Source organism: Pteronotus mesoamericanus, unplaced genomic scaffold (assembly GCF_021234165.1).
Source record: "Pteronotus mesoamericanus isolate MK-2021 breed Mesoamerican mustached bat unplaced genomic scaffold, CSHL_Meso_final contig_27, whole genome shotgun sequence".
NCBI lineage: Eukaryota > Metazoa > Chordata > Mammalia > Chiroptera > Mormoopidae > Pteronotus > Pteronotus mesoamericanus.
In genome coordinates this window covers 18142105-18166375 of record NW_026555115.1, presented here as the reverse complement: position 1 = coordinate 18166375, position 24271 = coordinate 18142105, and positions in this window count along the sequence as shown.

The window sequence follows — 24271 nt, the reverse complement described above, 5'->3', positions numbered from 1 at the left end:
TCAGGGGGAATGGGTGGGGGGAAAAGTAACTGAGGTCCCTGTGGGCCTTGAGGGAGTCTGAATCTAGGTGGCTCAGAATCCCTTCTCTTCCCCACCCCATACAGATGTGGAACACAGTTGCTGAAACTGACTGGGCCGGAGGACCAGGGGCCAGGCCAGGTGCTTTGGTGGCCATAGTGGCACCAGCACCCAGAAAGCTCTGCTCTGACTGTACTGATGAGAAGAGGCAGGGGCCCTATGAGTGAGTAGCATGCGCTGCTGTGCCTACAGGCCAAGGTTGTTCCGAGCATGGCAGCAGTGTTTTAATAGGTGGTGCCCCCAGGATGTGCTTTGACTTGGGTGGTAGTGGGGCTGCCAGCCACTGTAAGTAGACATGGGATGCTAGCTCTGATTCCGGGAGCTCTGGCATTGAGCTTCCTTGCCATGCTGTTCACTTTGCCCATGGCATTGCCAGTGGGACAGCTGCTAGAGTTGGCGGCACAACACCGGAGACAGCGAGAAAGCATGCTGGAGCACACAGTACCAGTGGAGCAGGCGGTAGAGACAGGGGAGCAGGAAGTCCAGGTGCACTGATGGGCAGACCCCATGGCAGCACCTGGAGCCATAGAAACAGCAGCAGCCAGAGTCTCAGGAGTCACAGAAATGGCGGAGCAGCACAAGGGGAGGAAGCAGAGCCTGTGGCAGGTCTCCAGGCACTCTGTGCAAGGGCCTGGACTGTCTGTCAAAAAACTTACCTGTCAGTTTGGCAGAAGCACAAGAAGCCTGTGAGATTTGTGTTGTCTGGTCACAGGAGCATCCCCAGAGGCCTGTGGGAACTGATGGGCAACTGGTGCCAGGACAGGTACTGTTGACCTGGTGGCAGGTGGATGTCAATGGGTCCCTACCCAGTTCAGAGGGATATAAGTATGCTGTTACAGGTGTGAACATAGCAATGAGACTCAGCTGCTTATCCTGCACATCACCCAGATCAGAGAGCAGTAATGGCTGCCGTCAAGCGGTTATGTGTTGCTTATGGGTACTCCTTAATCATTGAAAGTGATCATGGGACAAATTTCACTGGGGCCTTGGTACAACAATGGGCTTGAGACCTGCAGATTGATTGGAAATTCCATGTGGCATATCAACCCCAAGCTGTTGGGATAATTGAACAGTATAATGTGTCTTAAAGCCAAACCTGCAAGCTGCAGCTGCCAGTCTCATGCTGAGGGGCTAGAGATGCACTTATGTACTGTCCTCCAGGCTCTGAATGAGAGAAGCCAGATGGGGGGGCATTTCTCCACCAGATTGCAGCTCCTATCCAGCTGCAGGTGCAGGCTAAGGATGCTCTGCTGAAACCAGCCATAGGGAAACAGGAAAATAGTCTCTTGGTTGCTCTGGAGGACCCAGAGCAAGAGCAAACAGCCACTTGGATGTGGCCTTGGGAAATAAAAGCCCACCCCCATGCTTTGGGCAGCTCCTGTTGCCCCTTGCAGAAAAGGGATAGAGAGGAAATTGCAAATAATGCCTTGGGTTATGGGGACATGGCCCCCAATCTTAAAAGTGATATATCCAGGGTAGTGATTGGACATTGTTGGTATCTATAATCATTTGTCTTTCTAGCCCCTAGGGTGTAGTGGGTACATGACTATGCCTCAGTGGCTACTCAATCAGCGTGCTGGGTCTGTACTGAAATCTCCCAGAGCACATGTGATGGTCTTTCAATGGAGCAGCCCTATAGCTGCTGTCTACAGAGAAAACAGTAGACATCCCTTGTGGAACACAGCCTGGACCAGCATCTGCACTGGGACGAAGCAGCAGTGTGACTGGCCCCAGCCGTTGGTCAGCTGCCCCATGTGCAATGACTGGGGGTGGGCTCGCAGCTGGGATAATGGTGTTGGCCGGGCCAGCCCAACCCATCTTTGTTAAAAGCCTCAAGGACAAGCCCAAGTGGACTGAACTCTTGAGGGTATGTAGCAGAGGCATGCTCTTGGACATTGCTGGGAGGCACAGAATGGTGTGTGGGCAGCAGTTCCTACTGGCACCCTCTGGGTGAATGGCTCACATTGGTGGCCTGACCTGTCTGGAAATGGGACTGGCCTACGTACTTAGTGGTGGCCTTATTACCTATGTTTTGGCTATATGCTGCTGTAGTCTATACTGCTGCTGTGGCAGTGCTGCTATTTTGCTTGCTTGTTGCTATAGCCTGTACTGACGTTGTGGATTATGGGTGCAGGATTCTGCCCTCCTCACCAAGAGAACTTCGCAAAACGTATCCTTGCGTAGACTGTACAGTGAGGAACCCAGAAGTGGGGGACTGTAGTGTAAGTGGAGGCAGTCTGGCTTCCTCACCTAGGTGCTTGGGTAGCTAGGGGGAGCAGCTTTTCACAACCTTAAAGGACTCTGATAAAGCAGTGTTCTCATAGCCTTGAGTCTGGGTGCAATAAACTTCCCCTTGGCCTTGAGTAGGCTCGCATGCACAGCTCATGCTACGTTACCTCAGTTTTTGGTCTGCTTTGTTCCTTCTAGTAATGAAGGAAGTAGGGACTTCTCGGAGGAGGAAGAGGAGAGAGTGAGGGAAGAGGGGCGCTGACGTAGACATGGGCTTGTGGCTTGTGTGACTCCCTCGACATGGGCTTGTGGCCTATCTGACTCCCCCGAATAAAAGCATGTTGAGCATCCCCACAGCTCCATGCATTTCCTTCCATCTACCTGAGTCTCAAGTGGACCTGCTCAGCCTAGGGAGGCTGCAACACACCATCATAAACAAATCAACAAACAAGTGCTAGAAAGGTAGTGGAGAAAAGAGAACTCTAGTACATTCTCAGTGGGAATGCAGACTGGTGCAGCCACTGTGGAAAACAGTATGGAATTTCCTCAGAAAACTAAAAATGGAACCGCCTTTTGACCTGGCAATTCCACTGCTGGGATTATACCCTAAGAATCCTAAAACACCAATTCAAAATAACCTATGCACCCCAATGTGCATAGCAGCACAATTTACAATAGCCAAGTTTTGGAAACAATCAAACTAAGTCTCCATAAGAGAATGAGTGGATCAAAACACTATGATACCTTTACACAGTGGAATGCTACACAGCAGAAAGAAGGAACTCCTACTCTTTGAGCCAGCATGGATATATCTGAAGAACATTATGCTAAGTGAAATAAGGCAGAGGGTAAAAGACAAATACCATATGATTTCACCTATAAGTGGAACTTAATCAACAAAACAAACAAAGAAGCAAAGTATAATGAGAGATATTGAAATAAAGAACAGACTGACAGTGACCAGAATGTGTGTGTGGGTGGGATAACAAGGGGGAAATGGGGAAGGGTAATCAATAAACATGTATAATGGAAATATACAAAGCCAAAAAGGGGTAGGATCAAGGGTGGGAGGTGGGGATGGGAGGGGGAGAGTTAGTGGTGGAGGGAAAATGGAGAAAGCTGTACTTGAACATCAATAAATAAAAAAGTAAGAATATTTTAGAGAAAAAAAGTAGTATAGGAAATGAAGAAGCCAAAGAACTTACATATATGATTGTGGACATGATCTAAGGGGAGGAATCCTGGAGGAAAGGGGGGTATTATGACTAAAACATTCATTGAAATCTTTACTTCAACTCAAACTGAACCATGAACTTAGGGATAACTGCAATTTAAATGTTATGAGAAGGAATAACTCTATTTAAAGGAAAAAGGAGTTGTTAACTTTAGTTGTAATCTACAGTCAAACTTAAAATGAATACTGACTCTACCTTTGTCTATTACCATTCTAATGTGTAGAACTAAAGTGAATTATAACTTCAACAGAAGTCTCAATTCCATACACATCCATTATGTTAACCCTAAATAAAAAGTTTAAACTTAAACATACCACTTTTTCAGACTTATGAAAATACTTGCAAATATCTTTGAAAATAACAGGTTTTATTATCTTTGAAGATACGTTTTAATTACATAATCAGAAGAGACTGTGTTTCGTAATTATATCATTGGCTAAAAATGTGTTTCCAAATACCTGCTTTGTACAAGTTGAACTTAAGATTGTTCAAACACTCCCCGATAGGTTTCAAGAATGTAAAGCTGATTGAGGACTCCAAGTTAACTGTTCAAGAAATATTTTCTGCTTAAATTTTAGAAACCTGAAATACACTAGTCAGGTAATAATCAGTACATGCATTTCTTGGAATATGTTTCTCTGTAAGAAAAAAATACATCTCTGGGTACACTGGACAGAGGGCTTGTTCTATTTTCAAAATATCATTATAATATTATTCTATATACAGTTTCCTAGTTGTAGCAAAGGGTTTTTTTGTAGGTTTTTTGAAAATGATTCATTACTTACTTGCACTCATTGAAGAACTCAGTCTTCAGGTTTGGTAGAAACTACATATCTAGGAATCTGAATAAACAATGGGGGGAAATGGTGACAACTGTAATTGAACATCAATTAAAATAAGAAAGAGAAAGAAAGAAAGAATAAAGTTGACTTCAGATGTAAAGAAATTAAAAGAATCTGAATGATAGATGTATTTAACTTTAAAACCACTCTAATTTTCATTCTCCTAACTACTCTTCGACTTTAATACGAAATCCTAACCAAACTTCAGAGCAAAATATAGTTGTTATCTAAGCACTACTTCTCCTCTTACTATAATGTTCTTCCTAATAGTAACTATAATACATACTGAACCATAAGACTAAGTATGACAGCCACACTAGTGTAACTAGAAGTGTCATTTGACAAAGTGTAATGCATTATTTCACATGTAGTGTCTTTGTAGATTTTTAGAAAAGTGTTCATTACTTGCTTGTGCTCATTGGAAAACCCAGTGTTTACAATGGTTTGCAAATAGATACTTAAGATTCTTAATAATAGGACAAAAATCCCCCTTTCCAGGCCCTCTTTACCGAAATTAGTTGGACCCCTAAAGCATGACTGATCCTAATTCTTTTATGAGCCTTTATCCTCATGACTAGAAAATTACTGGAAGCTCCAAAGTGCAGAAGTTCCAGGAACTTATGAAACAGACCGTGCCATACCACAGAGACTAGTCCCTGCACCCAGGAACAACATGGAGGCAAGCTTCAGCCTATACAAAACATACTGAAACATCATGCTCTACAACCACCCCAATCCGCTAATAAAAGTTCAAAGCCTGGACACCTCAGGACTGGTGCTTATCTCCACACATAGCCCTTTCCCTTTCTTGGGAAAGTATAATAAAAACTTTACTCTCTGCACTTTCTTCTCTCTGTGCATTCTTTCATAGTTTGTGTCACTGACCACCCTAACACTGTGGTGGACCATATGAGGACATTCTTTATTTCTCCCTCACTTCTGCCTCCTGAGATTGTGACTAAGGAAGCAGTGTGGAGTGGAAGCTCAACCCAGGCTAACCCCTTAACCCTATCTCTTGAGGTGTGGAGAGGGGATTCTAATCATTTTCTGCCTCTCCAGGCCCTGTGGACAGCCTCATCCTCACCCACTTTCACAGCCAGCTACCAGTAAGTTTTTCTGTATCTTGGGACAAAACATTCACTTTGTCAAAAGTGATAGCTTAGGCCCCTGTATCATTGTCATAAACCCTGCTACTGGTCTATCATGTTCCCAAAGTTTCTGCTGGGATGGTTGCCTCCAACTCTCCCCCTGCTGAGTCTGCTGTTGGGATTTAGGGGTGCCTGATTCTGAGACAGATCTTCTTGGTAGGTCTACCTTCAGTCTCAACGACACTCAACTGTAACCACAGATCCCTAGATCATTTTAGTTGAGGATGCCCTTTTGAACCTTTTCCACCTCCTGTTTGTTCTTGTCCCTGATATATCCTTCCCTTTCCTTTCTTTTTATTTTTAGAACATAAGCATCTAGTTTATTTTAATGAACTAGATATCTAGAAGTTTACGGTATGGGAAGAATAAAATAAATACATAAATTTACATAATGATACGTTTTTAAAAAATCATTATGAAATTAAGTTCAAAGTAAATTCTTCACTAATTCAAGCCTAGCATATAGCAGGCACGCAGAAATTCATTTGATTGAATGACTGTATATTTCTGCATTCTTTGGGAGAAAAATGTGCATACTATATAACCCTGTGGCAGAATGAAAGTGCACATGAACTTACTATAAACTGTCAGTCTAAAAGTAGAGAGAGCTGCTTATTTTATTTAGTCTAGCATTTCACGAATTTATTTGAACACACATCATTTTTAAATAACCAATACGATCATATATCACTGTACAGATTGTGATAACCCATTCAATTTTTTTGTTTTACATTGACCCTAGAGCAATGATTCCCAATTATTAGTCTGCATTTTGATCACTTAGGAATCTTTCTTTCCATTGTTGTGCAATTACAGTTGTCTGCATTTCCCCCGCCCTGCCACTTACTCCCCTGTTCCACCCACTCCTATGGCCTACATTCAATTATCTACCCAACCATTATCTTTGTCCATGGGTCCTTTATACATATTCCTTGAGAACCACTCACCTTTTTTGTCCTGTTATCCCACTCTCCCCATCCCTCTGGTTACTATCAGTTTATTCTTTATTTTTATGCCTCTGGTTATATTTTTGCTCACTTGTTTGTTTGTTGATTATGTTCAACTTATACGAGAGATTATAAGGTATTTGTCTTTTACCACCTCGCTTACTTTGCTTAGCATAAGGCTCTCCAGTTCCAACCATCCTGTTAGAAAAGCTAGGAGTTCTTTCTTTCTGCTGCATAGTACTCCATTATTTAAATATACCATAGTTTTTTAATCCACTTATTTACAGATGGACACAGGCTGTTTCCAGCAACTAGCTACTATAAATTGTGCTGCTATGAACATTGGGGTGCATGTTTCTTTTGAATTAGTGTTTCAGAATTTGTAGGATATAGTCCAAACAGCAGAATTGCCAGGTCAAAAGGCACTTCCATTTTCAGATTTCAAGGAAATTCCATAATGTTTTCTACAGACACTGCACCAATATGCTTTCCCACCAACAATGTACTAGGGTTCCCTTTTTTCCACAGACTCCCCAACACTTGTATGTTGCTTTCTTTATGATAGCCACTCGAACAGCTGTGAAGTGGTAACTCATTGTGGTTTTAATTTGTATCTCTCTCATGGCTAGTAAAGCTGAGCATCCTTTCATATGTCTCTGAGCTCTCTGTATGTCCTCCTTGGAGAAGTGTCTGTTCATGTCCTTTGTCCAAGTTTTAATTGGATTGTTTGTCATCCTGGAGTGGAGTCATGTGAGTTCTTTACATATTTTGGAGGTCAAACCCCTGTCTGAGGTATCATTTGCAAGTATACTTTCCAATACAGTTGGTTCCCTTTTCATTTTGCTGATATTTTCTTTAGCCATGTAGAAGCTTCTTGTTTTGATGAAGTTCCATTTGTTTATTTTCTCCTTTATGTCCCTTGCTTTAGGGGACATACAGGTGAAAAAAATGCTGCATGGAATATCCAAGATTTTCATGCCTATGCTCTCTTCCAGGACTTTTATGGTGTCACAACTTATATTTAAGTCTTTTATCCATCTTGAGTTTATTTTTGTGTATGGGGCCAGTTACTGCTCAAATATCAATTTTTTGCAAGTAGCTGTCCAGCTCTCCAACATCATTTGTTAAAGAGGCTATTTTTATTTCATTTTATGCTCCTGCAAAATTTCTTTTTTATTTTATTTTATTTTTTTTATTGTTCAAATACATTTGTCTCCACCTTCCCACCAATGCTTTCCCCTGCCCCTCTCTCCCACCTCCCTCTTTTTCAAATATTAATTGAGCATAGAGACATGGGTTTATTTCTGGGCTCTGTATTCTGTTCCATTGCTCTATGTGTCTGTTCTTGTGCCAGTACCAGTCTGTTTTGATTACAGTATCTTTGTAATATAGTTTGATATCAGATGTCATGAATCCTCCTAGTTTGTTCTTCTTCCTCAGAATTGTTGAGGTTATTCATGGTCATCTATGGTTCCATATAAATTTTTGAAATGTCTATTCTATGTCTGTGAAATATGTCATTGGTATTTTAATAGCGATTGTGTTGAATCTGTAAATAGCTTTGGGTAGTTTGGACATTTTGATGATGTCAGATCTTGCAATCCATGAACATAGTCTGTGCTTCCAGATATTTGTGTCTTCCTTAATTTCACTCTTCAGTGTTTTACAGTTTTCTGAGTACAGGTCTTTAACCACATTGGTTAGTTTTATTCCTACATATTTTTCTACTTGCTATAGCAAATGGGATTATTTTTCCTAATTTCTGTGTCTGATATTTCATTGTTGGTGTACAAAAATGTTTTCAATTTCTGAATATTAACTTTGTATCTCACTTTTTTGGCAAATTCACTTATTAGGTTGTATCATTTTTTTGTGGAGTGTATAGGGTTTTCTATGTACACTATCATGTCATCCACCAACAATGAGTTTCACTTCTACTTTTCCAATTTGGCTGCTTTTTATTTCTTTTTCCTGCCTGATAGCTCTGCCTAGAACATCCAATACTATGTTGAATAGAAGTGGTGAAACAAGACACCCTTGTCTTGTTCCAAATCTTAGTAGTAAAGTTTTTAAATTTTTCCCAGTTGAGTATGATGTTGACTGCAGGTTTCTAATATAGGGCCTTTATTATATTAAAGTTTGCTCCCTTTGCTCCCACTTTGCTGAGTATTTTTATCATAAATGAATGCTATAACTTATCAAATGCTTTTCTCACATCTATGGAAATGATAATGTGATTTTGGTCCTTCCTTTTGCTTACATGATGTATTATGTTTATTGATTTGCAAATATAGTACCATCTTTGCATCCCTGGGATGAATCCCACTTGATCAGAGTGGATGATCTTTTTAATGTATTACGGATGTGGTCAGCCAATATTGTGTTCAGAATTTTAGTATCTAAGGTCATCAATGTTATTGGTCTGTAATTTTCTTTTTTTTGTTGTGTCTTCACCTGGCTTTCAGATTAGGATGATGCTAGCCTTTTAAAAACAGTTTGGGAGTTTTCTCTTTTGGATTTTTGAAATAGACTGAGAAGGACAGGAGTTACCTCTTCATTAAATGTTTTGTAAAAGTCTCCTGTGAAACAGACTGGTCCAGGGCTTTTGTGTGATGGGAGTTTTCTGAATACTGCTTCAATTTCACTATCTGTTTTCAGTCTTTTCAGGCTTTCTCTATCCTCTTTTATTTATATGCTGTTTTTCCTTTTTTTCTTTTTTTAATTTTTATTTTTTGTTCAAATACATTTGTCTGCACTTCCCCGAGACTACTTTCCCCTGCCCCCCTCCCCCACCTCCCTCCTTCAATCCTTCCCCACTTTGGCTTTGTTCATGGGTCCTTTATACACGTTCTTTGACTCGACCCTTCCCTTTCCTTTCCCTGCCCACCCCTCCCTCTTTCTCTCTTGACTTTGTTGGTGGTTTTTTCCTTTCAGTGTTGCTGGTTATATTTTCCTTGCTTATTTGTTTTGTTGGTTAGGTTCCACTTATAGGTGAATTCATATAGTATTTGTCTTTCGTCCCCTGGCTTATTTCGCTTAGCATAATGCTCTCTAGTTCCACCCATGCTCTCATGAAGGATAGTAGTCCTTTTTTTCTTTCTGTTGTGTAGCATTCCATTATGTAAATTTACCATAGTTTTTTTATCCACTCATCTACTGATAGGCATTTAGGTTGCCTCCAACACTTGGATATTGTAAATTATCCATTTTTGGATATGCTATGAACATTGCATATGCTCATATGCTATGCAATGTTCATAGTGCTGCTATGAACATTGGGGTGCATAGGTTCTTTTGAATTGGTGTTTTAGGATTCTTAGGGTATAATCCCAGCAGTGGAATTGCCAGGTCAAAAGGCAGTTCCATTTTTAGTTTTCTGAGGAAATTCCATACTGTTTTCCACAGTGGCTGCACCAGGCTGTATTCTCAGCCAACAGTGTACTAGGGTTCTCTTTTCTCCATAGCCTCGCCAGCACCTGTTGTTTGTTGATCTGTTTAAGATAGCCATTCTCACCGGTGTCTCAATGTTGTTTTAATTTGCATTTCTCTAATGGCTAGTTATGCTGAGCACCCTTTCATATGTCTCTGGGCCCTCTGTACCTCTTCCTTGGAGAAGTGTCTGTCCAGGTCCTTCGCCCATTTCTTAATTGGATATTTGTCTTCCTGGAGTGGAGTTGTGTGAGTTCTTTATATATCTTGGAGATCAAACCTCTATCTGATGTATCATAGGCAAGTATACTCTCCCATATGGTTGGTTCCCTTATAATTTTGCTGATGTTTTCTTCATCCATGCAGAAGCTTCTTACTTTAATGAGATCCCATTTGTTTATTTTTTCCTTTATGTCCCTTGCTTTAGGGAACATATTGGTGAAAGTGTTGCATGGGATATCTGAGAGTTTGTTGCCTATGTTCTCCTCTAAGACTTTTATGGTGTCATGACTTATATTTAAGCCTTTTATCCATCTTATTTGTGTGTATTTTTTGTGTACAGGGTCAGTTCCTTGTCAAATATCAATTTTTTGCATGTAGCTGTCCAGCTCTCCCAAAACCATTTGTTGAAGATGCTATTTTTACTCCAATTTATGCTTCTTCCCCCTGTGTCATATATTGGTTGACCACAGAGACATGGGTTTATTTCTGGGCTTTCTATTCTGTTCCACTGTTCTATGTGTCTGTTCTTGTGCCAGTATCAGACTGTTTTGATTACACTGGCCTTGTAATATTGTGATCCCTCCTACTTTGTTTTTCTTTCTCAAAATTGCTGCAGATATTCAGGGTCATTTATGGTTCCATACAAATTTTTGAAATGTCTGCTTTTTATCTGTGAAATACGTCATTGATATTTTAATAAGGATTGCGTTGAATCTAAAAATTGCTTTGGGTAGTATGGACATTTTGATGATATTACTTCTTCCAGTCCATGAACATGGTATATGCTTCAATTTATTTGTGTCTTCCTTAAGTTCTTTCTTCAGTGTTGTAGTTTTCTGCATACAGATCTTTGACCTCTGTTGGGAAACACCGTGTCTGGTTTCAGGAACTGTAATGCTGCCGACAAGCTGGAGGACCCCAAGGCTGGCAATAATCAGGAGGCCTTGAAGAAACAGGCTCCTGAGGAGACATAACCTGCCTCCCCTGGCAAGGGCGGAGCCCCTGCCTCTCTGCTTTGCCCTGTGATGGTCTCTTGTTGATGACAGGTAGGACCCCTCAATGGAGGGGCGACCTAAGACAGACATCGACCAGTATGGGAAGCAGACAAGAAATTAGGCGATACACAGAAAGGGCAAAATGTCCGCACCCCTCGGCTGGTCCTGGACATGGCCAGAGTTCTCATTCTAGCCGAAAGCAGTCTCCTGTCTCTTGGTGGCTCCCTCCCCCAGCCTGGCACAGGCTTGAAACAATACAGGAATCAGCCCTAAACCATATCTGGCGATCAATCAGGCCTAAAAGTCAATTCTTTAAGGTGTGCTTTGTTCTTCCATCAAAAACCAGCTAATGCTGGGAAGGAAATTTACATTATTCACAGACCCTAGCTCTATACACTTAGGTGCTCTTATGTTTACTATGCTCTAGAGTTTAGTTGTCTCTCTTGTTTATTAGTCTCCTCTCGGGCCCATGTAAATCGATGTGTTACTGCCATTTGTTTTCCTCAAAACATCACCCATCCCCTGTGAACATTAACATACGGATGTAATGAGATAACCTGTGCATCTCACTGATAACCTTTTCAATAAAAGCCTTTGGACAAAGGGACTCAGGGCCTTCCCCACTAGAGGGATGTGCCACGGGGCTTCTCCACTAAGAGGGAAGTGCTCACGTCCACTCTCCTGGCAAAGAGAGACGTGTTTGTGATGATTTGTGTTATTCCCCTCATCCGTGACTACCCTGTGATGGGCTCTGCAGAATTGAGAGCCCTGCTCCCGATTCACCTCGCCTAGATGGTTTCCCTCAATTCAGGGAATGCCACGCTCCCCACGGGGCGCTACATCCCTGCCACATGGAAGTTGCTGCCTGGACCCCGGACAAGCGGCAACCCCAGCAACACTCCCCTGCAGAGGCACTCCTGCCCTGTCTAACCACTTCCCACTGCAACAGACCTCCTTGATTAAATTTATTCCTGTGTGCTTTATTTTTCTTGTTGTTTAGAAAATGGGATATTTTTTCCTGATTTCTGCTTCTGAGATTTCATTCTTGGTGTACAAAAATGCCTTCGGTTTCTGAATATTGACCATGTACTCTGCTATTTTGCCGAATTCAATTAGGTCAAGTAGTCTTTTTGTGGCATCTACAGGGTTTTCTATGTACACTATCATGTCATCTGCAAACAATGATAGTTTTACTTCCTCCTTTCCTATTTGGATGCCTTTTATTTCTTTTTCTTGTCTGACTGCTGTGGCTAGGACTTCCAATACAATATTGAATAGAAGTGGTGAAAGCAGACATCTTTGTCTTGCTCCTGATCTTAGTGGGAAAGCTTTCAGTTTTTGCCCGTTGAGTATGATGTTGGCTGTAGCTTTATCATATATAGCCTTTATTACATTGAAGTATGCCCCCTTTATTCCCATTTTTCTGTGTTTATCATAAATGGGTGCTGTACCTTATCGAATACTTTCTCTGCATCTATCGAGATGATCATGTGGTTTTTGTCTTTCCTTTTGTTTATGTGATGTATTGCACTTATTGATTTGCAAATATTGAACCATCCTTGCATCCCTGGGATCAATCCCACTGGATCATGGTGGATGACTTTTCAATGTATTGCTAGATGCAGTTTGCCAATATTTTGTTGAGGATTTTAGCATTTATTTAATCAGTGATATTGGCCTGTAGTTTTCTTGCTTGGCTTTGTCTTTATCTGATTTTTGGATTAGGATGATGCTGGCCTCATAAAAAGAGTCTGGGAGTCTTCTCTCCTCTTGGATATTTTGGAATAGTCTGAGAAAGACAGGGGTTAGCTCTTCCTTAAATGGTTTCTAAATTTCTCCTGTGAAACCATCCAGTCCAGGGCTTTCTGTATACCAGGAGTTTCTCGATTATTGCTTCAGTTTCACCAGCTGTTATCAGTCTGTTCAGGCTTTCTGCTTCTTCTTCATTCAGTGTTGGAAGCTTATACTTTTCTAAAAATTTGTCCACTTCATCAAGGTTTTCAAATTTCTTGGCATATAATTGTTCATAGTAGTTTCTTACAATCCTTTGTATTCTTGTGATATCAGTTGTTAGTTCTCTTTCATTTCTGATATTATTTATTTTTGTCCTCTCCCTTTTGTTCTTGATGAGTCTGCTTAAAGGTTTGTTGATTTTATTTATCTTTTCAAAGAACTAACTCCTGGATTGGTTGATCTTTTTATTTGTTCTTTTTGTCTCTATGTCATTCAATTCTCTAATCTTGATTATTTCCTTTCTTCTACTTGCTCTGGGATGTGTTTGTTGCTGTTTCTCCAATTCTTGAAATTGTAGAGTTAGGTCATTTATTTCAAATGTTTCTATCTTTTTTAGGTAGGCTTGTTCTGCTATGAACTTCCCTCTCAGGACTGCCTTTGCTATGTCCCATTGGTTTTGGACTGTTGTATGTTCCTTTTCATTTGTTTCCAGAAACTTTTTGATTTCTTCTCTTATCTCATTATTGACTCATTCATTGTTTAATAGTGTGCTGTTCAGTCTCCATGAGTTTGAATGTTTTTGAGGTTTTTCTTTGAGGTTCATTTCCAGTTTCAAGCCCCTGTGTTCCAAGAAAATGCTTATTATTTCCATTTTCCTGAATTTGTTGAGGCTTGTTTGGTGTCCTATTATGTGAACTATCTTTTAAAATGTTCTATGTGCATTTGAAAAGAATGCATATTTTCCTTTTTGGGGATGAAAGATTCTATATATGTCAGTTAAGTCCATTTGATCTAATGCATTGTTCAGTTCCACAATAACTTTCTTGATGTTTTGTTTGGAAGATCTGTTCTTTTTTGACAGTGGGGTGTTAAAATTCCCCATCAGTGTGTTGCTGTCTGTATCTTTCTTGAAGTCCTCCAAGACTTTCCTTATATATTGGGTGCTCCTATGTTTGGTGCATATATGTTTAAAATGTTTATGTCTTTTTGATGAATTCTCCCATTGAGTATTATAAAGTGTCCTTCTGGGTCTCAATGGCCTTTGTTTTGAAATCTGTTTTATCTGATGTAAGTATTGCTACTCTATCTTTTATTCCCTGGTCATTTGCTTGGAATATTTTTTTTCCATCCCTTTACTTTCAGTCTATCGAGGTCCTTTGTTTTGAGGTGGGTCTCTTGTAGGTAGCATATGCGTGGCTCATATTTTCTTATCCATTTGGCTATCCTGTGTCTTTTGTTTGGGACATTTAGTCCATTTACATTGAGAGTTATTATCAATAGAAACTTATTCATTTTTTCCCTTTGTACCTGTGTTCTTTCTCACTCTTTTATTTCATTTTATTAAACCAGTCCCTGTAGCATATCTTGTAGTCTTGGTTTGGTGGAGATGTATTATTTTAGCCTTGTTTTGTCTGAGAAACTCCTTATTTCATCTTCCATTTTAATTAAGAGCCTTTGAGTGAGGGTAGAGTAGTCTTAGTTTTAGGCCTTTGCTTTTCATTCCTTGGAATATTTCTTGCCATTCCCTTCTGGCCTGTAGTGTTTCTGTTGAGAAGTCATCAGCTAGTCATATCAGGGCTTCCTTACATGTTACTACCTTTTCCTCCTTTGCTGCCCTTAAGATTCTTTCTTTGTCTTTGATATTTGACATTTTCATTATGCTGTGTCTTGGAGTTGGCCTCATTGGGTTCCTCTTGAATGGGAGCCCCTGTGCTTCCTGGACTTGTGTGACTATTTCTCTCCTCCAATGAGGGAAGTTTTCCGTTGTTACTTTTCAACAGGTTCTCCATCCCTTGCTTCTCTTTTATCCTTCTGGTATCCCTTCTGTATGGATATTATTATGTTTTGGGTTGTCCTGGATTTCCCTCAATGCGTTTTCATTCTTTGTGAGACTTTTGTCCATTTCTTGCTCTTTCTGGTAGCTTTTTTCTACCTTGTCCTCCAGGTCACTGATTCGATTATCTGCTTAATCTAGCCTGATTTTGATTCCTTGTACTGTGTTCTTCAATTTAGAAGTTGTATTCTTCATTTCCTCTTGTATCTGTTTGATAGTTTCTATGTCCTTTTTCATGTTGATATAGTTTGCTGTAAGTTACTCATAATTTCCCTGTAGTTTTTTATAATTCTCTTTGAGCTTGCTGAGCTTGTTTAGCTTCCTTAGAACCATTGTTTTGAAATCAACATCTGATAGGTTACTTGCCTCTATTTCATTTATTTCTCTCTGTGGGGGTTCCTCCTTTACTTTGTGGGGGCATTCTTTTCCTTCCCATAATCTGTGAGACTCTTCATTTTTGCTTCTGGTTCTTAAATTGATCTGCCTTGACTTCCTGACTTTGTGGTGTGAACCTCTATGGTAGTAGATGAGTCCTTTTTTTTTTCTTGTCTTGTCTTTCTGTGTCTGCCTCTGATGATGTCAGATGTCAGCCTCATCTGACCTTCGACAGTCTGTTTGAGACTTCCAGGAATCTACTGTCTGTGTCTGTTTCCTGCAATTGTTAATCTATTCACTCTGCCCTCAGCTGTCATACTTAGGAACCACAGGGTGGGGCAGTGCTTCCTGATGGCGGGGCTATTGTGTCCTTACAGGTTGCTGCCATTCAGGGGAGTGGTCTGCCTGAGCAAGATGGGAGCTGAGGAGTGGGGAAGGAGTCAGCACCAATATCCTCCTGGCTATTCCCTCAGTTCTCTCCCCAACAGGTCCATCTCCAGTCCCCTCTCTAGCATCTCTAGACAGCTCTGAGTCCCTTTTAGCCAGAGATCCACTTTCTGTGTTGGCCACTCTGCACTCAGCACCCAGGCCCTCGCCCAACTCCTGGCATGGACAGAGCATCCTCAAGACAGGGTTATTGTTTCTTTTCATACTGATGCCACTCTCAGGCATGGCCTGTCTATGCAAGATGGAGATTGTGGGATGGGGGAGGAGACAGCATCAGGATCCCCTCAGTTACTCCCTCAGTTCTCTTCCCAATGCCTCTGTCTCCAGTCTCTCCTTAAGCATCTCTAGACAGCTCTGTGTCCCATTTAACCAGGGATCTATCTGTGCTGGCGGCTGTGCACTCAGCACCCAAGCCTGCTTGCAACTCCTGGTTGAGGCAGAGCCTCATGAGGGTGAGGCTATTGTGTTCTTTATGCCTGAGCAAGATGGAAGCTGTGGAGTGGGAGGTGAGTCATCACCAGAACCCTGCTGGCCACTGTCTCAGTACTTTCCCCAAAGCTTCCCTCACCAATCTCTCCTCAGGTTGTTCCAGCCCACTCTGCCCCTGCCTCTTCCCAGAGACAAAAGTAGGTGGCTGCTGCTGCAAATTTTTTGTTGGCTCTTTAAACATCTCTTTGTGTCTCCTGCCACCTGTCTCTGGCAAAGAGCACCACTACGCTTTTCATAGCTGTCTTTTGTCTGTGTGTTTTTTGGGGTTCTGGTGCTGTAGGCCAGAGACCCCACTTATGATTCAGACCTTGTTTTTCTTAAGGGGATCCAACTGGCCATTTCAATGCTGGCACACGTTGGCACCCTGCCCACCCTCTCGTTCCTCCACCACACTTTTCATGTTAGATTGTGCCAAAGCCGATTCCACTGTCTCTTCGAGGCTCCAAGGCTCCTCTCTCACCATCATTCCATTGTTTTTCAGGTGATTTCTCCACAGTTTAGTTGCAATTCCAGTTTGGCCCTGGGAGGTCAGTGTGACTTCCACTCGCTCCTCCACCATATTGTTCCCCCTCCTCTTCCAGATTCTTATTAATAATTTCTGTTTCCTTGTTCATGCTGCCGTAGCTACCACTCAGTTCCTTGTATTTGTCAGTGAGTTCATTGAGCATCCTTATAACCATACTTTTAGTTCTATGTCTGTTAGTTTGCCTGCCTCCATTTCATTTATCTCTTTTACTGGCAATTGTTCCATTCCTATTCCTTTCAAATGAGATTTCTTTGTCTTCCCATTCTAGGTGACTCTTTTTGTTTCTGCAATTCTGGATCTTCAACATTGCCGGCTGTCTTCATGACATGAACCTCTGTGTTAGGGGTTCTGAGTGACTCAGTGGTGTGGTCTCTTTGATCTCCTTGTCTGAATCCTCTAGGGCTGCCATTTTTTGTGTGGGCTCTCCTGTTGTACTTGCACTTTACCTATTGGTGTCTTCTTTGTTGGTGTGTTCTCTCCTCCAGTGGGCTTACTGGTAGTAAAAACTCCCACATTGCCTTGTATGCTGTTGAACAGGTGTTGGCTAACAAAGCAGCATTACCAGACAACCAAACGTATGCCAGCAAATAGAACCCCCCTACCACATCAGCAACCTCAACAGTAATTTTACTAAGATCAATAAAGGTGAAGAGAGATTGTGTATATTATAAGGTATGTCAAATGGAATATGAGATGACTAAAAGAGAGGAAAATGTTATTGTGCAGTAAGAGGGATGAGAATTGATAAGTTGAGGTAGAACTGAGGTGAAGAAAGGGAGAGAACAAAATTCAAAATGTAAGTAAAACAGGAAAGGGTGATGAGAACAGTGAGATAAGAAAAGGGAAAATGATAATATAAGGATTGAAGTAAAATGGAAAATGTACTGGACCTATACAGCAAAATTGCAGAAAAATAACATCAGGGTCTATAGCAATGACAGCTGAATGAAGTTTAATAAAAGCAGGGCAGGAATAACAATATTATAGAAAAATCAGAAAGTGAGTATGAGATGTCTGAAGTAAAGGAACATGATTTGGAGAGGATGGGAGAAACTACCTAAAGAGTAAGGAGTAAATCCCAGGTTGAAAGAGAGTTTTAAAAAGGGAGAAAACAATGAAAAAAAATTCCTCACTCAACTGATCATGGACAGGGGGAAGATGAAAGGGAGTAAGACAGCAGGAGAGTATTCTATGGGATTTAAAGTACAAATATATAGTGATCAAATAGTAGTTCCTTAGGAGAAGTACAACAATAACCATGGTATTTTACCCACTTGGAAACCGTCCCGCCCTGACAGGTGAGAGGGCACCAAAGCTGGAGCTGAGCAAGGAGGCCTTGTGAAGATAGGCCACTGAGGAGACAAAACCTGTCCCCTTGGCAGGGGCACAGCCCTTCCCTCCCTCACATCACCCTGCTTGGCCCTGGAGGATGGCTGGTTAGTCAATGACAGGTAAGACCCCTCGAAGCCAGCAGCAACCCAAGACAGGCACAGTCTCATAGGGACCATCAGGTAAGGACATGGGGGACATAGAGAAGGGGCAAAAGACCCTCACCCCTCTTCTTTGTCATGGCCAGAGTCCTCATTTTATCTGAAAGAAGTCTCCTCATCTCTTGGCTGCTCTGTTCCCCGCAACCTGACTCAGGCTTGAAACAATGGTATAGGCAGATACAACCTCAAACTGGATCAGGTGGTTCCCGGGGACAATTAGGCCTGGAAAAGAGATGCATTAAATCCTATGAAACCGGCTTTGCTAAGAATGTTCTCGAATTCATGAGTACTGGTGTTTGGAGTCCAAGAATAGGATGATTTTATTTTCCCAGGTCTTAGGGCTGAATGGGCATGACTTTGTCTATCAGATCCTGACTCAGAAAGGCTCTGCTAATCCCTTTTGGCTATCTTTAAACCATATTCCCTTCCTTTAATGATTACTGTTTCACATCGGTTGGTGAGCTTTACACACGTACTATGTATCCCTATATGAGCTAAACTCAATCAAATCCACTTCAAGAGAAGGGTTCGGGCATTCTCCACTAGAGAGAATCATAAGCCCCTCTTCTGACAGGCAAATGATGTCTGGTACAATGTATTTCTTCATGCATGGTGACTGGGGAGACTCTGTGGGACAGAGCCTCACTCAGCCACTGTTTATAAAAAGTGGAAATTAAATAAGGCTCTTATTAGAGGGGGAAAGTAATGTAAGCTCACATAAAAAAGAAGAACACTCACCTCAGCTGGTGTGGTTCAGTGGACTGAGTGCTGGAGTGTGAAGCAAAGGGTCGCCAGTTCAATTCTCAGTCAGGGCACATGCCTGGGTTATGAGCCAGGTCCCCAAATAGGGGTGCACGGGATGCAATCAAACATTGACATTTCTCTCCCTCTCTTTCTCCCTCCCTTCCCATCTCTCTAAAAATAAATAAATAAAATCTTTTTTTTTTTTTAAAAAAAGGACACATATGTGAGTTTAGATGGAGGAGAAATAGTGAGAGTGAGGGATAGAAACTTGGTGTAGTGTGAGAGAAAATAAAGTTTACAATAGTAATAAAGCTCAGGAAAATGGCAACGTGGATTAAGACCATGGAAGGATGCTATTTGGGATTTGGAATAACAATGGTATGATAAGAAATATATAACCTGAATAAAAGAATAAAAAGTAAAAAACCAAGAGTAGTGAGTTATTTGGAATACAAATGAAATGAAAGAAGAAAATTAAAATGCAACATGAAAGGTAAAATGAAAGAACAAAATGAACAATAAAAACAAAAAAGCTAAATAAATAAATGGAAAGAAGAAAGAAATTTAAAAAAACATGCAAGTTCTGCTGAAGAGCAAAGTGATATTTGTCTCAGCTGTTGGTGTTCATCTTCTGACTTCTTTTCAGCCTGTCTCTGGTTGTCTCTCACCTCCAGGTATTACTGCCTTACTCTTAGGGGCCGGACAGGGCAGGGCAGGGCAGGGACGGGGGGAATCTGTCCAGCTAGTTTTGCATTTCTCAGATCTTGCAGGCAGAGAAGAGCTCCATTTTTTTTCTTTCCTATGGTCCTGCAAGGATAGGGGTTCAGTGTGGGCTACAATCATCACATCTGCCAAGTTTCCAGCCCACAGCATTAGAGCACTGTGCAGCCTGCACTGTCCACTCTGCACATTTGCTCCAGACTGGTGCTGATAAACCACCCTGCTTTGCACCCTATGATAAGTCTCTGAGGTGCACTGAGTGGCATCAAATCACACTCCGAATCCTCCCTCTTTCTTGGCAGTGCTGCTGCATGTTAGGTTTTGCACTGAGCACCTCAGTTCCACTTTTAAAAAGTCTCTCTGTGCACCACTGCAACTCCAATCCACCTCCTGGCTTTCTACCTAGTCCAACCTTCTGGCAAGTCCAGAGTCTATCTGAGTCCACTCCAAAGAACATCATCATTAAAATGGCAACTATCAAAGACAAAGAGAGTATCCTCAAGGCAGCAAGGGAGAAGGAGAAAGTAACATACAAGGGGGCCCCAATACACCTAGGAGCTGACTTCTGAACAGAAACACTACAAGCCAGAAGGGAATGGCAACAAATATTCCAAGTCATGAAAAGCAAGGGCCTACAACCAAGGCTGCTCTACCCAGCAAGGCTCTCAATTAAAATAAGAGGGGAAATAAGCAGTTTCCCAGACAAAAGAAAGCTAAAAGAATACACCTCTACCTCACAAGCACTACGAGATATGCTAAAGGAACTGGTTTAAGAAGATGAAGAAAAAGAGTGAGAAAGAGAAAAACACAGGTACAAAGAGAAAAAATGAATAGGTTTTCTATCAGTAATAACTGTCAATGTAAATGGACTAAATGCCCCAATCAAAAGACACAGGGTAGCTGAATGGATAAGAAAACATGACCCACACATATGCTGCCTACAAGAGACCCACCTCAGAGCAAGAGACCTACACAGATTGAAAGTAAAGGGATGGAAAAAAATATTCCAAGCAAATGGGCAAGAGAAAAAAGCAGGGGTTTCAATATTTATATCAGACAAAATAGATTTCAAAATAAAGGCCATAAAAAGAGACCCAGAGGGGCACTTTATAATACATAAAGGAAGAATCTATCAAGAAGACATCAACTTTGTAAACTTATAAGCCCTCAATACACGAGCCCCCAAGTGTATAAGGAAAATCTTAGATGACTTTCAAAAAGATATAGACAGCAACACACTGATAGTATGGAATTTCAACACCCCACTATCAAAAAAGGACAGATCTTCCAAAGAAAACATCAATAAGGATACTGTGGAGCTGAATGACACACTGAATCAAATAGACTTAACTGACATATATAGAACCTTACATCCCAAAGAAGAAAAATACACATTCTTTTCAAATGCTCATGGCAGTTTTTCAAAGATAGACCACATGATAGGACACAAAGCAAACCTCAGCAAATTCAGGAAAATTGAAATAATACCAAGCTTTTTCTCAGACCAGAAGGGATTGAAACTGGAAATCAACCTCAAAGAGAAACTTCAAAAACTTGCAAACTCATGGAGACTGAACAGTAGACTATTAAACAATGAATGGGTCAATAATGAGATAAGAAGAGAAATCAAAAAATTTCTGGAAACAAATGAAAATGAACAGACAACAGTCCAAAACTGATAGGACACAGCAAAGGCGGTCCTGAGAGGGAAGTTCATAGCAATACAGGCTTACCTAAAAAAAAGATAGAAACATTTCAAATAAAAGGCCTAACACTACAACATCACGAACTGGACAAACAACAACAAATAAATCACAGAGAAAGTAGAAGGAAGGAAATAATCAAGATCAGAGCAGAGATGAATGACATAGAGACAAAAAGAACATTTCAAAGGATCAACCAATCCAGAAGCTGGTTCTTTGAAAAGATAAATAAAATCGAGAAGGCATGCAGGGATGGTTCAATATATGCAAGTCAGTAAATGTGATATATCACATGAACAGAAGAAAAGACAAAAACCACATGATCATCTCGAAAGATGCAGAAAAGCATTCAATAAGGTACAGCACCCATTTATGATAAAAAAAACTCTGCAAAATGGGAATAAATGGGGCATTCCTCAACATAATAAAGGCCATCTATGAAAACCTACAGTCAACATCATACTCAACGGGCAAAAACTGAAAGCTTTCCCACTAAGATCGGGAACACGAAAAGGATGTCCACTTTCACCACTTCTTTTCAACATCGTATTGGAAGTCCTAGCCACAGTGGTCAGACAAGAAAAAGAAATAAAAGGACCCCAAATAGGAAAGGAGGAAGTAAAACTAGCATTGTTTGCAGAAGACATGATAAGTGTACATAGAAAACCCTGTAAACTCTACAAAAAACAATTCCACCTAATAAGTGAACTTAGCAAAACAGCAGGATACAAAGTCAACATTCAGAAATCAAAGGCATTTTTGTACACCAGCAATGAAATAGAAGAAGAAGAAATCAGAAAAAAAATACCATTTGATATAGCAAGAAGAAAAATAAAGTACCTAGGCATAAATTTAACCAATGAGGTAAAAGACCTGTACACAGAAAACTATACAACATTGAAGAGAGAAATTAAGGAAGACACAGATAAATGGAAGCATATACCGTACTCATGGATTGGAAGAATTAATATCATCAAATGTCCATACTATCCAAACAATTTATAGATTCAATGCAATCCTTGTTAAGAGACCAATGATGTATTTCACAGAAATAGAACAGACATTTCAAAAATTTAAAAGGAACCATAAATGACCCCGAATTGCTGCAGCAATTTTCAGAAAGAAAAACAAAGTAGGAGGGATCACAATACTGGATATCAAACTATACTACAAAGCCACTATACTCAAAACAATCTGGTACTGGCACAAGAACAGATCCATAGACCAGTGGAACAGAATAGAAAGTGCAGAATTAAGCCCAGGTCTATATGGGCACCTAATATTTGACAAGGGGGCAGAAGCATAAAATGGAGCAATAATAGCCTCTTCAACAAATGGTGTTGGGAGAGCTGGACGACTACATGCAAAAAATTGAAATTGGATCATCAGCTGACACCATACACAAAAACAAACTCAAGATGGATAAAAGACTTAAATATAAGTCGCAACACCATCAAAGTCCTAGAGGAGAACAGGTGCAAGAAACTCAGATATCCCATGTAGCAATTTTTTCATTGATATATCTCCTAAAGCAAGGGACATAAAGGAAAAAATAAACAAGTGGGACCTCATCAAAATAAGAAGCTTCTGCACAGTGAAAGAAAACATCAGCAAAATGAAAAGGGAGCCAACAGTATGGGAAAATATATTTGCTAATGATACATCAGATAGAGGTTTGATCGCCAAGATATATAAAGAACTCGCTTGACTCCACTCCAAGAAGACAAACGATCCAATCAAAAAATGAGCAAAGGACCTGGGCAGACACTTTTCCAAGGAGGAGATACAGAGGGCCCAGAGGCATTTGAAAGGATGCTCGGCATCACTAGCCATCAGAGAAATGCAGATCAAAACCACCATGAGGTACCACCTCACACCCGTCAGAATGGCCATCATAAACAGACCAACAAACAACAGGTGCTGACGAGGCTGTGGAGAAAAGGGAACCCTAGGACACTGTTGGTGGGAATGCAGACTGGTGCAGCCATTGTGGAAAGCAGTATGGAATTTCTTTAAAAAGCTGAGAATGGAACTGCCTTTTGATTCAGTGATTCCCTCTCCCTTCTTCCCTCTTGTCTCTGTTGGTTTCTTTTCCTTTCAGTGTTGCTGGTCTTATTTTCCTTGCATCTTTGTATTGTTGGTTAGGTTCCACTTATAGGTGAGATCATATGGTATTTGTCTTTCTCCCCCTGGCTTATTTCGCTTAGATTAATGCTCTCGAGTTCCATCCCTGCTCTCGCAAAGTATGTAGTTCTTTTTTCTTTTTGCTGCATAGTATTCCATTGTGTAAATGTACCATAATTTTTTGATTCAATCATCTACTGATGGGCATTTAGGTTGCTTCCAACACTTGGCTATTGTAAATTGTGCTGCTATGAACATTGGGGTGCATAGGTTCTTTTGAATTGGTGTTTTGTGATAAAAGAGTTTGCAAGGATTTAAAACATGTACAGGGCTTATCAGAAGTGTGCACTGAGTATTGAAAACGTTTCATATATTCCCAATATTTGGATTACAAATACCCAATGTACCACTGCTTAATGTCTCCACAGGGAACCATCACCCTTGGCTTTTCCAGTGTCAGTGACAGTACACTCCTGAGAGTTTCCTGGTTGAACTTGGTTTTAATTTTTGAAAGTTTCTTCCAAGGGCAGGTCAAAATTTCTAGAACATCTATTTTTAAATATGTATGTATACACACACACACACACACACACACAAATACATCATAGTTATTATTATTCTGTTTGGCAAATCTTCCCATGTAATTTTCAGTATATTAAATAGGTCTAATTATTTCAAAAACTTTAATAAGGGGAGAAAATAAATACTGGATGCATTGCAGGGTCCATTAACACAACCAAG